The 12674-nt window shown below is 42.8% G+C and overlaps 1 long non-coding RNA gene across 1 annotated transcript; it reads right to left on the reverse strand.

Moving 5' to 3' along the window:
- Positions 1 to 9250: 9250 nt before the first annotated feature.
- LOC139381919 (uncharacterized) lies at positions 9251 to 10258 on the reverse strand. Its single transcript, XR_011628596.1, has 3 exons — positions 10174 to 10258; positions 9933 to 10018; positions 9251 to 9761 (listed from the first exon to the last, which is right to left on the reverse strand). It is a non-coding gene; the product is annotated as an uncharacterized lncRNA (long non-coding RNA).
- Positions 10259 to 12674: the final 2416 nt, after the last annotated feature.

The following is a 12674-nucleotide window of genomic DNA, read 5'->3' on the forward strand; positions in this document are numbered from 1 at the left end:
TGATAACCTGCAAAATCGGCAGTGTTTCCTACTTACAAAGCATGTAGAGGTTTGTAATTTTTATCATAGGTACACTTCAACTGTGAGAGACGGAATCTAAAACAAAAATCCAGAAAATCACATTGTATGATTTTTAAGTAAACAATTAGCATTTTATTGCATGACATAAGTATTTGATACATCAGAAAAGCAGAACTTAATATTTGGTACAGAAACCTTTGTTTGCAATTACAGAGATCATACGTTTCCTGTAGTTCTTGACCAGGTTTGCACACACTGCAGCAGGGATTTTGGCCCACTCCTCCATACAGACCTTCAGGTTTCGGGGCTGTCGCTGGGCAATACGGACTTTCAGCTGCCTCCAAAGATGTTCTATTGGGTTCAGGTCTGGAGACTGGCTAGGCCACTCCAGGACCTTGAGATGCTTCTTACGGAGCCACTTCTTAGTTGCCCTGGCTGTGTGTTTCGGGTCATTGTCATGCTGGAAGACCCAGCCACGACCCATCTTCAATGCTCTTACTGAGGGAAGGAGGTTGTTGGCCAAGATCTCGCAATACATGGCCCCATCCATCCTACCCTAAATACGGTGCAGTCGTCCTGTCCCCTTTGCAGAAAAGCATCCCCAAAGAATGATGTTTCCACCTCCATGCTTCACGGTTGGGATGGTGTTCTTGGGGTTGTACTCATCCTTCTTCTTCCTCCAAACACGGCGAGTGGAGATTAGACCAAAAAGCTCTATTTTTGTCTCATCAGACCTCATGACCTTCTCCCATTCCTCCTTTAGATCATCCCGATGGTCCTTGGCAAACTTCAGACGGGCCTGGACATGCGCTGACTTGAGCTGGGGGACCTTGCGTGCGCTGCAGGATTTTAATCCATGACGGCATAGTGTGTTACTAATGGTTTTCTTTGAGGTTTCTTTGTGGTCCCAGCTCTCTTCAGGTCATTGACCAGGTCCTGCCGTGTAGTTCTGGGCTGATCCCTCACCTTCCTCATGATCATTGATGCCCCACGAGGTGAGATCTTGCATGGAGCCCCAGACTGAGGGTGATTGACCGTCATCTTGAACTAATTCCATTTTCTAATAATTGCGCCAACAGTTGTTGCCGCCTCACCAAGCTGCTTGCCTATTGTCCTGTAGCCCATCCCAGCCTTGTGCAGGTCTACAATTTTATCCCTGATGTCCTTACACTGCTGTCTGGTCTTGGCCATTGTGGAGAGGTTGGAGTCTGTTTGATTGAGTGTGTGGACAGGTGTCTTTTATACAGGTAATGAGTTCAAACAGGTGCAGTTAATACAGGTAATGAGTGGAGAACAGGAGGTCTTCTTAATGAAAAACTAACAGGTCTGTGAGAGCCGGAATTCTTACTGGTTGGTATGTGATTCAATACTTATGTCATGCAATAAAATGCAAATTAATTACTTAATGATTGATGATTAATACAATGTGATTTTCTGGATTTTTATTTTAGATTCCATATCTCACAGTTGAAGTGTACCTATGATAGAAATTACAGACCTCTACATGCTTTGTAAGTAGGGAAACCTGCAAAATCGGCAGTGTATCAAATACTTGTTCTCCCCACTGTATTTCCAAATGGGCTCAGACATCACAGCCTCTGAACAAATTCCCTGCTTACAGCTCTGCAGTGTGCAGAATTCAGACAGAAACAAATATTACCTGAGTTCATGTCATGTTTCAACACTGTACTTTTATATGATTGGCTAAAGAAATGCAACATATACTTTGTTAAATTATAATTGTATTATTTTGTAAAAAGTAATGTATATTATGTCAACATTGAAAACTAATTGAGATCTGCTATTGCTGTATGATGGTTAGAGATGTAGGATCTTAATTTGAGCCAGTTTGCTACAAAATAATCCTGCAGCAACAAGAAATGTGAATTATTATGTGGATTATAATTTCTTGGACATTTTTGTCAGGGAAAATCAAGTCTGAAATGACTAAAATGTCAATTAATCTTCAGAAGCCTATTTAAACTTCTAATACACACATTTTACATGTCCTGCGTTGCAGCAAAGTTCCCCCAAAACAGGGTAATCAAATTCCCTTACATTTCCTAAATTAAAATCCTAAATCTGTAATAGCTAATAAGAATATGGATTTGCGCAACTGTATTTTGAAGTTGTAAATGTAATTTATTGTCTGCAATTTATATGTGGAATGTGTATGTGTTCTTTTTTTGCAATGAGTCTTATTTTTTTATACTGAATTGTGTGCAATAAAGTTGTGAACTATTTCCTGTACACAGTGCTGGTATAACTGCCCAAATGCTTCCACTTCAGTTTAGATATGATACAGACAACAGTTACAGAAGATCTAAGAACACGTACCATACCTGCCTTTATCCCTAAATTACATGACCACAGCGTGACAGCTCAATTCAATCAAGCAATTGAAAACCACAAATGTATTGTCCATTTACCTTTGACACAAACCAGGTTTCTATCCAACCCTTTTATGCGAGTAAAGTACATGTAGGATAAAAAAAAAACATGTCACGACAGGAATGATGGGAACAGCTAATTTTGTCGGTAAACTTTCCAAATGTCGACAAACTAAATACGCTAGACAGGGTGGGATGCTGTGTGGTCCTCCCACTACGACTCAGGAAAGCATGCAGTTTATTAGGTTACAGATTAAACAAGTTAAGATGAACTTCACAGGGTGGTGAAACTGCACGGTGGTGAGCTCGATGCTCCTTTCCAATAAATAGCGATGGTCTTATTCTGGTGACATGATAGATGCTTGGCTGCGGTTTCACAAATACAAATCTCGCTCTTTCTGTCCATCACGATCTCATCATGTGTGGGTTATACCCGCAATGTGTCTGCGAGCTGTTGGCTAGAGCGCGCGTGCCAAGACCAGAGCGGGCACATTCACTATATATAATTTGTCACAAACAACATTTGTTTGTGACAAAACCATCAGTAGAGTTGAAAATGAGATTTAACTTGTTTTTATTTAGTACATGGGAATTTAAGCACAAAAGTTATTTTATGTGCACTACAATATTAACGCACAGACTTTTATACACAAGTCAATTTGATGAAAACATTTCTGGTGAGAAAATGCGCATACTGTTTTTGTCGATTTTAGAATATTCACATGAAAATCTGTCGCCAATTGGATGGAAATCTAGCTACTGTCCCTTTGCTACGAAGTGTCAAATATAAAAACTGAATTCTGAAACTCTATTTTCCAGGAGACAACCACCAATGGTTCAGACTCAGCTCTTCATGCCACTACTGTAATAGGTAACCTGCAGTCGTTTTTACATAATTTTCACGACTTACCCATGTAGCTTCCCTGAATCTCAGCGCTCTTATCCCACCATCAACATTTCCTCAACTCCCAAAGCCCTTAATTTGTCAAATCATGACTGGTGGAGGTGAAATGTGACCTGACCCCACCCTGGCATAATATTCAACAGAGGAAGTTATGGAGATCCCAAGAATAACCTGAAACTAGAGTCCTCACTTCCTGCAGGAAAGAGCTCCAGCCAGTTTCCCTCCTCAGGTTCACTACACAAGAGAGTGAGAGCTACTCTGTAACATGCATGTCATTGCAACAGAAGTTACTGTAAAATAGCATTGTTGCAACACACCAAAACGAATCTAATTTTACCAATTGAAAAGTCAGGGATCAACCATTCAAAAATTCTCTAAATAAAAAAATAAAAAATGGAACGACATGAGAATCCCTAAACTAGCAGCCGCACAGGGTAGTGGAGTTGTCCTTACTCTCATTGAGGTTTTCACTGACCTAAGGCCAGATATTCTGTGCCTAATCACCGCTGATGAGGATTCATCCCTGAAGCAGATGGTTTGCTACGTGAGCCTAATGGTGTGCCTCCAACTGGGTACAGCCTCATCACTGTGCTCTGTCAACTGGTACTGATGTGAAACAAATGGGAACTCTGTACTGATGGTCCATAAACAGCCATGGCATTCAGATCCCATAAAATATGAGCGAGTGAATTTGAGAAGACCAATCAAGTTGTTTTAGGAGAGAGGTGCAACATCCCTCCTTGGCTGATATTACTCCTCTAAGGCCTGTTATTGGCAGCGATGAAAATTGATGTCTTAACTTTGTAATAAACACAGACCGTTATGATACTAAAGACTGCCAGAGACGGGCCTAGTGTAAACCAAAAACTATTTATTCTTTCTTTAAAGCCGGCTGGTTCCTTGGTCACCTATCACAGTTTAGGATTGAAACAAGAACTTGGAGAGGATTATGATACATTTACAGAGGTGATGGAAGTGAAGAGTACTGACAACTCTGTGTGGGCAACAATGCTTGTACCACAATGGCAGCTGCCTCTTTAGGGATATATGGCAGAAATGCATTCCCCTGTGTAGAAAGGCCTCTGCCATCCTTCCACAGCTTCGCTGCTTGTTAACATTCAAGTCAAGCTGGCTCCACTCCACTATTAAATCTATCCTTATAGGAATACACAGCTCTAAGGTAGTAGTCTAAATGGAGCCCAAGCTTGAAATACTGAATTAATCATTCACCTGTTCTGGTACTGTTCTGGTACACATTTTCTTGTTGTGTCAGTGAGAAAGAGCTCACAAACTCAATGTGTCAACCATCGGTCCATTTTAGGATATCATGAATTTTTATATGAAGAGCCCAGCTTGGTTTTTTAAAAGGGAGCAAGTGACACCCAGTGGACAAAGTGGTACTCGCATCTACTGATTACCACATGAAGGAAACTACAACGAGCAAAAAAGCCCATGCGTCATGGATGTGAGCTTTATGATTTAGGTTTACAAGCCTTCAACAAAGTGACATGAAATCAGTAAAAAGACAATGATAGAGCCAAACTTCGCTATTCTGAAATCTCTTGAAATTAATACTGACAGAGTAGATCACTAATGCATGCACACTCAATAAAAAAAAGACAGACATTGAAATATTTTCATTTTAGGCAAACTTGTCCTCACCACCAGACATTACAAGTCATTACATATCTTGTTGTGGATCAACTTCTCTCTGTCCTACACAGCATCCTCAGTTAGGACAATCTGGGCGCAAGGTTCAAACAAATGTTCACAAGATCATAACCACCACAGTACACAGTTTAGTCATAATGCAATAAATTAGTCAAAAAATACTTAACTGTCCAGAAAACAACAAGCAAGTTGAGCTCAAGCTGGTAGAAAACTACACAAATTCTTACAGGAAAATAAATAACACATTTCTGTCAGACATTTGTGGCATAGATAATTACGATGTCTTATCTACATAATATGCTCATATGATTGAACTGTTAAACTCTTGTTGTTAGAATGTATCCCTTCGGATTCTGCCGTTGGCAGTTGCACTTCCTCCCTCATATGGGCTTCAGTCACCTGGGGCCCAGAGAGGGGAGAAGTCAGGCTTGTCTTTCACATGTCCCTGGTGATATGCAGAATATCAGAAAGAGAAGAGGACAGGAGGGAACATTGTCTTCATATGTGAATGTGTCTTTACCTATTTTAACCATGTGATTCATGGGGAACCAATTACTTGTCTCCACAATGTCTGTGCGCCATTCACTCCCTCCTTTGGACTTGGGGGAGATGTGGTGGTTAATTTCTTTACTATCAAAATAGGAGAGAGAAACTTATCACACAAGTCAGAGTTAGCCCCGAGACAAAAGTACAAAGGCATTTTATAGCCAAGATACACCCCTTTCAACCTACATGATGAACAACAGATGTATAGAATGGGTCACAAGGTTAAGATTTGTATGAAAGACACTTATAATTCACAGCAGACAGTATCTGCTGTGTCAACAGTTTTATTTCATTGTTCAGACCAGGGAATGGCCCTGGGGTCATCTCTCCCTGGTACCATAGAGAACAGAAACATTAACTCATGCTCTGGAATGCAGTCTCTTTAGGTTTTATCACCCAAAAGACATTGTAAATCTCTTGTCAGTGTTATCTCCCAGAGGCCCATCCTCAGTAAAACACACACACAGATGAGCGTTATAACAAACCCTTATCCTGTAGCATAAAACAACCATTTGATGCAATAAAAGTATTATAACATAATGTTACAATTTTCCACCATAGAGATCAATTCTGATACAAGATGTGTGGGGGAGTGTCTGGAACCATTGTACGTCATCTCGGATGTTGCACCTATCCTGGGATAGTGTATTTTTATCTCATCCATATATTTATATATTCTTATTCCATTCCTTTACTTAGATTAGTGTGTATTAGGGTTCTGTCGTGGAGTTGTTAGATTACTTGTTAGATACTGCTGCACTGTCGGAACTAGAAGCATAATCATTTCGCTACACTCGCAATAACATCTGCTAACCATGTGTATGTGACCAATACAATTTCACAACTGCCTTGGTGTGTTTGGACCATGATAGTTTGTTGGTGATGTGGACAACAAGGAACTAGAAACTCTCGACCCGCTCCACTACAGCCCCGTCGATGTTAAATGGGGGCCTGTTCGGCCCGCCTTTTCCTGTAGTCCACGATCAGCTCCTTGGTCTTGCTCACATTGAGGGAGAGGTTGTTGTCCTTGCACCACTTGCCATGGTCTGACCTACTCCCTATAGGCTATCTCAATCTTTGTCGGTGATCAGGCCTACAACTGTTGTGTCGTCCGCAAACGTATGGTGTTGGAGTCGTGTTTGGCCACGCAGTCGTGGGTGAACAGCGAGTACAGGAGGGGACTAAACACACACCCCTGAGGGGCCCCAGTGTTGTGGATCAGCGTGGCACACGTGTTGTTGCCTACTCTTACCACCTGGGGGGCAGCCCGTCAGGAAGTCCAGGATCCAGTTGCAGAGGGAGGTGTTTACTCCCAGGGTCCTTTGCTTAGGGATGAGCTTTGTGGGCACTATGGTGTTGAACGCTGAGCTGTAGTCAATGAACAGCATTCTCACATAGGTGTTCATTTTGTCCAGGTGGGAAAGGGCATTGTGGAGTGCGATTGAGATTGCGTCATCTGTGGATCTGTTGGGGCGGTATGCGAATTGGAGTGGGTCTCGGGCATCCAGGATGATGCTGTTGATGTGAGCCATACCCAGCTTTTCAAAGCATTTCATGGCTAGCGACGTGAGTGCTACAGGGCGGTAATCATTTAGGCAGGTTACCTTCACCTCCTTGGGCACAGGGACTATGGTGGTCTGCTTGAAACATTACAGACTCAGTCAGGGAGAGGTTGAAAATGTCAGTTTAGACACTTGCCAGTTGGTCTGCGCATGCTTTGAGTACACTTCCTGATAAACCCTTCTGGCACCGCGGCTTTGTGAATGTTGACCTATTTAAAGGTCTAGCTGACATCGACTACCAAGAGCGTTATCACACAGTCGTCCGAACAGTCGGTGCTCTCATGCTTGCTTCAGTGTTGCTTGCCTCGAAGCGTGCATAAAAGGCATTCAGCTCATCTGGTAGGCTCGCGTCCCTGGGCAGCTCGCAGCTGGGTTTCCCTTTGTAGTCTAATGGTTTGCAAGCCCTGCCACATCTGATGAGCGTTAGAGCCGATGTAGTACGATTCAATCTTAGTCCTGTATTGACGCTTTGCCTGTTTGATTGTCCGTCGGAGGGCATAGCGGGATTTCTTATAATCTTCCGGGTTAGAGTCCCGCTCCTTGAAAGCGGCAGCTCTACCCTTTAGCTCAGTGCGTATGTTGCCTGTAATCCATGGGTTCTGGTATGTACGTACGGTCAACGTCCTCAATGCACTTATTGATGAAGCCAGTGACTGATGTGGTGTACTCCTCCATCAGAAGAATCCCGGAACATATTCCAGTCTGTGCTAGCAAAACAGTCCTGTAGCTTAACATCTGCTTCACCTGACTACTTTCTTACTGACCGAGCCACTGGTGCTTCCTGCTTTAGTTGTTTGTTTGTAAGCAGGAATCAGGAGGATAGAATTATGGTCAGATTTGCCAAATGGAGGGCGAGGGAGAGTAGTCTTGTGTGGAGTAGTTTTGTGTGGAGTAAAGATGGTCTAGAGTTGTTTTCCCTCTGGTTGCACAATTAACATGCTGGTAGAAATTTAGTAAAACAGATTTGTTTTCCTGCATTAAAGTCCCCAGGCACTAGGGGCGCCACATCTGGGTGAGCATTTTCCTGTTTACTTATGGCCATATACTGCTCATTGAGTGCGGTCTTAGTGCCAGCATCAGTTTGTGGTGACATGTAGACAGCTCAGAAAAATACAGATGAAAACTCTCTTGGTAAATAGTGTGGTCTACAGCTTATGAGATACTCTACCTCAGGCGATCAAAACCTCGAGACTTCCTTAGATTTTGTGCACCAGTTGTTGTTTACAAATATACATAGACCGCCACCCCTTGTCTTACCGGAGGCCGCTGTTCTGTCCTCCCGAAAAAGCATAAAACCCGCTAGCCGTATGTATTTCTTGTCGACTTTATGCCAAGACTTGGTGAAACATAAGATACAGTTTTTTAATGTCCTGTTGGTAGTATATACACACATGATCATAGTTTGTCTATTTTATTCTGGATTGACTGTACATTGGCTAATAGGACGGATGTTAAAGGTAGATTACCATCTCAGCGGCGGATACTAACAAGGCACCTGGATCTTCGGCCACGATACTTCCGTCTCTTTCTCCTGTGAATTACGGGGATGAGGGCCTTGTGGGGTGTCTGAAGTAAATCGTTCCCTTCAGACTTGTTGAAGAAAAAGTATTCTTCCAGTATGGGGTGAGTAATCACTGTTTTGATATCTAGAAGCTCTTTTTGGTCATAAGACACGGTGGCAGAAACACTATGTACAAAATAACTTTAAAAAGAATGGGAAAAAACATACACAACCGCACAATTGGTTACGGGATCGTAAAACGGCAGCCATCTCCTTCGGCGTCATTTTTTGTCACAAAGGGTGATAAAAAAAAGAAACTCTTGACCAGTTAAATAGGTCCTAAACCAATTTAGAAGTGGACCGTAGAGGCCAACCCATCACTCCAGTCTGTCCAGAAGGACATCATGGTCAACAGTGTCGAATGCGGCACTTAAATCCAAGAGTACAAAGACAGAGATTTGTTTGGGATCTGTGTTGGCTCTAAGATCATTTACCACTTTAATTAAGGCTGTCTCTGTGCTAGGATGGGCCCGAAAACCATTTTGGAATTTTTCCACAACAAAAAATTCAAATACAGTTGGCACTAAAATAATTTTGCTGTTCGTAAACAAATTTCTCCAGAATTTTGCTTAAGAATGTAAGGATGGAGATTGGCTGAAAATTGACAAGAGCTGAAGAATCTAGGTTTCTTTTCTTCAGAAGGGGTTTCCCCATAGCAGTTTTTAGGAAGTGATTAACAAGGGAGTGATTAACAATAGCTTGCACTTCTTCAGGTATGCAATTAAAAACAGTTTTGAAGAAGGTGGTGGGGATAGGATTGAGAAGGCAGGTCGAAAGCTCAAGTTGTGATATCACTTTCCTGAGCATGTTGGTGTCAACCAGTGGTCGGCTAGGGCACATATCAAACTTCACATCAGGTCTTGCTTGACTGTTAACCCGCCTAACGTTGGTTATTTTATCTCTGAAATATGCCACAAACTTAAAAGTTCACATAGGTTTGCGGGGTAGGATTTATCAGGTCATTTACCAGGCTTTTTGGACCGTGAAGACCTTGATCAAGTCTGTTGTCCCCTGTAGAAATTGGACAGTTTGATGAGCTGAGCTGGTGATCCCTCTTCTCTGCATCTGGGGGTATAGTGTCCATAAACAGGGCACATATCATCAGCCTGAGGAAGGAGGAGAATATGGTCAGAGGGAGAGTTACTGGGCGAAAAGGGGTTTCCCTAGACAATTGTGTCAAAATATATTGGATGGGAATTATGACCAGACTACGCCATTGTAAGTCAAACAATTGTGCAACTAGAGAGATAACACATGCATGCATTCAATATGTTTACCTTCTGAGCTGCCTTGTGGAGAGGGTTGAAGGCTCACTTGTCTGTGGCATTCACACATTCGTTGAACTTGATCATGAGGCCATGTGCTGTCGAAGAGACAGAGAAGAGAGGACAGAAGAGACAGGAGAGGAGTGACAGAGAGAAGAGGAGCGAGAGAGAGAGGACATGACAATCACGCCAATGAGAAAGTATGGTAAAAATCATCCCTTTTTGCAGGGCTTCCTCCTGGGCGGCATCCTACCGTTGTCTCTGTTTCCTCCATTCTTATTGCAGATAAGATACCAACCAATTAAAGGCAGCCAGGTGTGTAGGGCTGACATGCTGCATCCGAGTAAGGTCACTTGCGTATAACAAACTATATCAAAACGCAGCACACCCAGTGGCACACAATAACATTAACACTGGAGCAGTATTCATAGTTCCATTCACACCGAATGTCCAATTACTACTCGTGTTGAATAGTTATGTTGCAGCTGCGACAGTCACACCATACAGTAAGTAGTCCAGCAGAAGGGAGAGGGAAAGGGCACACACACACAGGTGGTTATCTGAGCATTTTAAAGAAATGATAAATGAATGTCCTGTCTTGGTTTGAAGCCCACTCACCACGTCAAGGTAAAGGCCATGAGTGGGTCGTTAGTAGACTAAATCAAAATGTTAGTTAAGAACCACAATAGGTTGGTGAGGGGAGGACAGCTCAAAATAATGGCTGGAATGGAGTAAATGGAATGGCATCGAACATGTGGAAACCGTGTGTGTGATGTGTTTGATACCATTCCATTCATTTAACTCCAGCCATTACTAGGAGCCCATCCTCCCAATTAAAAGGTGCCACCGACCTCCTGTGTTAAGAACATTGATGCGTTAAAGCGATTCATCAAATCAAATGTTTCCAGTTTGTCTCCGACTGACCTCAAGTTACACTTGAGTGTTCTGGGTGATTCCATCACAGTGTAGTTGTGTCCAGGAACATAAGGGGTGTCCTGAACGGCATAACCATGATCGATAGTCTGACACCACACTTTACTCACGTGTGTCCACCTTCACAGCTATATCACTGTGATGTAGGCCTACATCTGTATTTAATAGGCTATAAAAGGAAGCAATCCTTTTTCTTATTAGTGGCATAGCCGTTTCAATTTATACTAAACATTTCATGAAGAAAGGCCAACCTCCCTGGTGACAAATTAAACAAACAGTGAACTGGTTACCAGTAGAAGTACCGTGCCTTCAGAAAGTATTCATAGCCCTTGATGTATTCCTAATTTTGTTGTGTTACAGCCTGAATTCAAAATGGATTACATAGATTTTGTCTCACACATTTACACACAATACCTCATAGTTAAAAGGTGAAGGCATGTTTTTAGAAAGGTTTGCAAAAAAAAAAACATGTCATTTACATAAGTATTCACACAAAATCAAATTGTATTGGTCACATACACATTTAGCAGGTGTTTTTGCAGGTGTAGCGAAATGCTTGTGTTCATAGCTCCAACAGTGAAGCAGTATCTAACAATTCATACAAATCTAAAAGTAAAAGAATAGAATTAAGAAATATATATTTCTCAATGTCGGAATGGCAGTAGAATACAGTAGAATTGAATACAGTATATACATATGAGATGACTAAAGCAGTATGTCAACATTATTCAAGTGACTAGTGTTCCATTATTAAAGTGGCCAGTGATTCTAATTATATGTATATAGGGCAGCAGCCTCTAATGTGCTAGTGATGGCTATTTAACAGTCTGATGGCCTTGAGATACAAGCTGTTTTTCAGTCTCTCGGTCCCAGCTTTGATGCACCTGTACTGACCTCGCCTTCTGGATGATAGCGGGGTGAACAGGCCGTGGCTCGGGTGGTTGATGTCCTTGATGATCCTTTTGGCCTTCCTGTGACATCGGATGCTGTAGGTGTCCTGGAGGGCAGGAAGTTTAGCCCCTGTGATGCGTTTGTCAGACTGCACTACCCTCTGGTGAGGGTGATGCAGTTGTTGTATCAGGCGGTGATACAGCCCCACAGGATGCTCTCAATTGTGCATTTGTAAAAGTTTGTGAGGGTTTTAGGGGCCAATACAAATTTCTTTAGCTTCCTAAGGTTGAAGAGGCGCTGTTGCACCTTCTTCACCTCACTGTCTGTGTGTGGACCCTTTTGGATCGTCAGTGATGTGTACGCAGAGGAACTTAAGCTTTCCACCTTCTCCACTGCGGTCCCGTCGATGTGGATAGGGGCGTGCTCCTTCTGCTGTTTCCTGAAGTCCACGATCAGCTCCTTTTGCTTTGTTGACATTGAGTTAAAAGTTATTTTCCTTGCACCATTCTCCCAGGGCCCTCACCTCCTCCCTGTAGGCCGTCTCGTCATTGTTGGTCATCAGGCCTACTACTGTTGTGTCGTCTGCACACTTGATGATTGAGTTGGAGGTGTGCGTGTCCACGCAGTCATGGGTGAACAGGGAGTCCTGGAGGGGGCTGAGCATGCACCCTTGTGGGGCTCCAGTGTTGAGGGTCAGCGAAGTGGAGATGTTATTTCCTACTTTTACCACCTGGGGGCAGCCCATCAGGAAGTCCAGGACCCAGTTGCACAGAGTGGGGTTCAGACCCAGGGCCCCAAGCTTAATGATAAGCTTGAAGGGTACTATGGTGTTGAATGATGAGCTATAGTCAATGTACAACATTCATACATAGGTATTCCTCTTGTCCAGATGGGATAGGGCAGTGTGCAGTGCGATGGCGATTGCATCGT

The sequence above is a fragment of the Oncorhynchus clarkii genome, chromosome 23 (assembly GCF_045791955.1).
Source record: "Oncorhynchus clarkii lewisi isolate Uvic-CL-2024 chromosome 23, UVic_Ocla_1.0, whole genome shotgun sequence".
In the NCBI taxonomy this organism is placed as follows: Eukaryota; Metazoa; Chordata; class Actinopteri; order Salmoniformes; family Salmonidae; genus Oncorhynchus; species Oncorhynchus clarkii.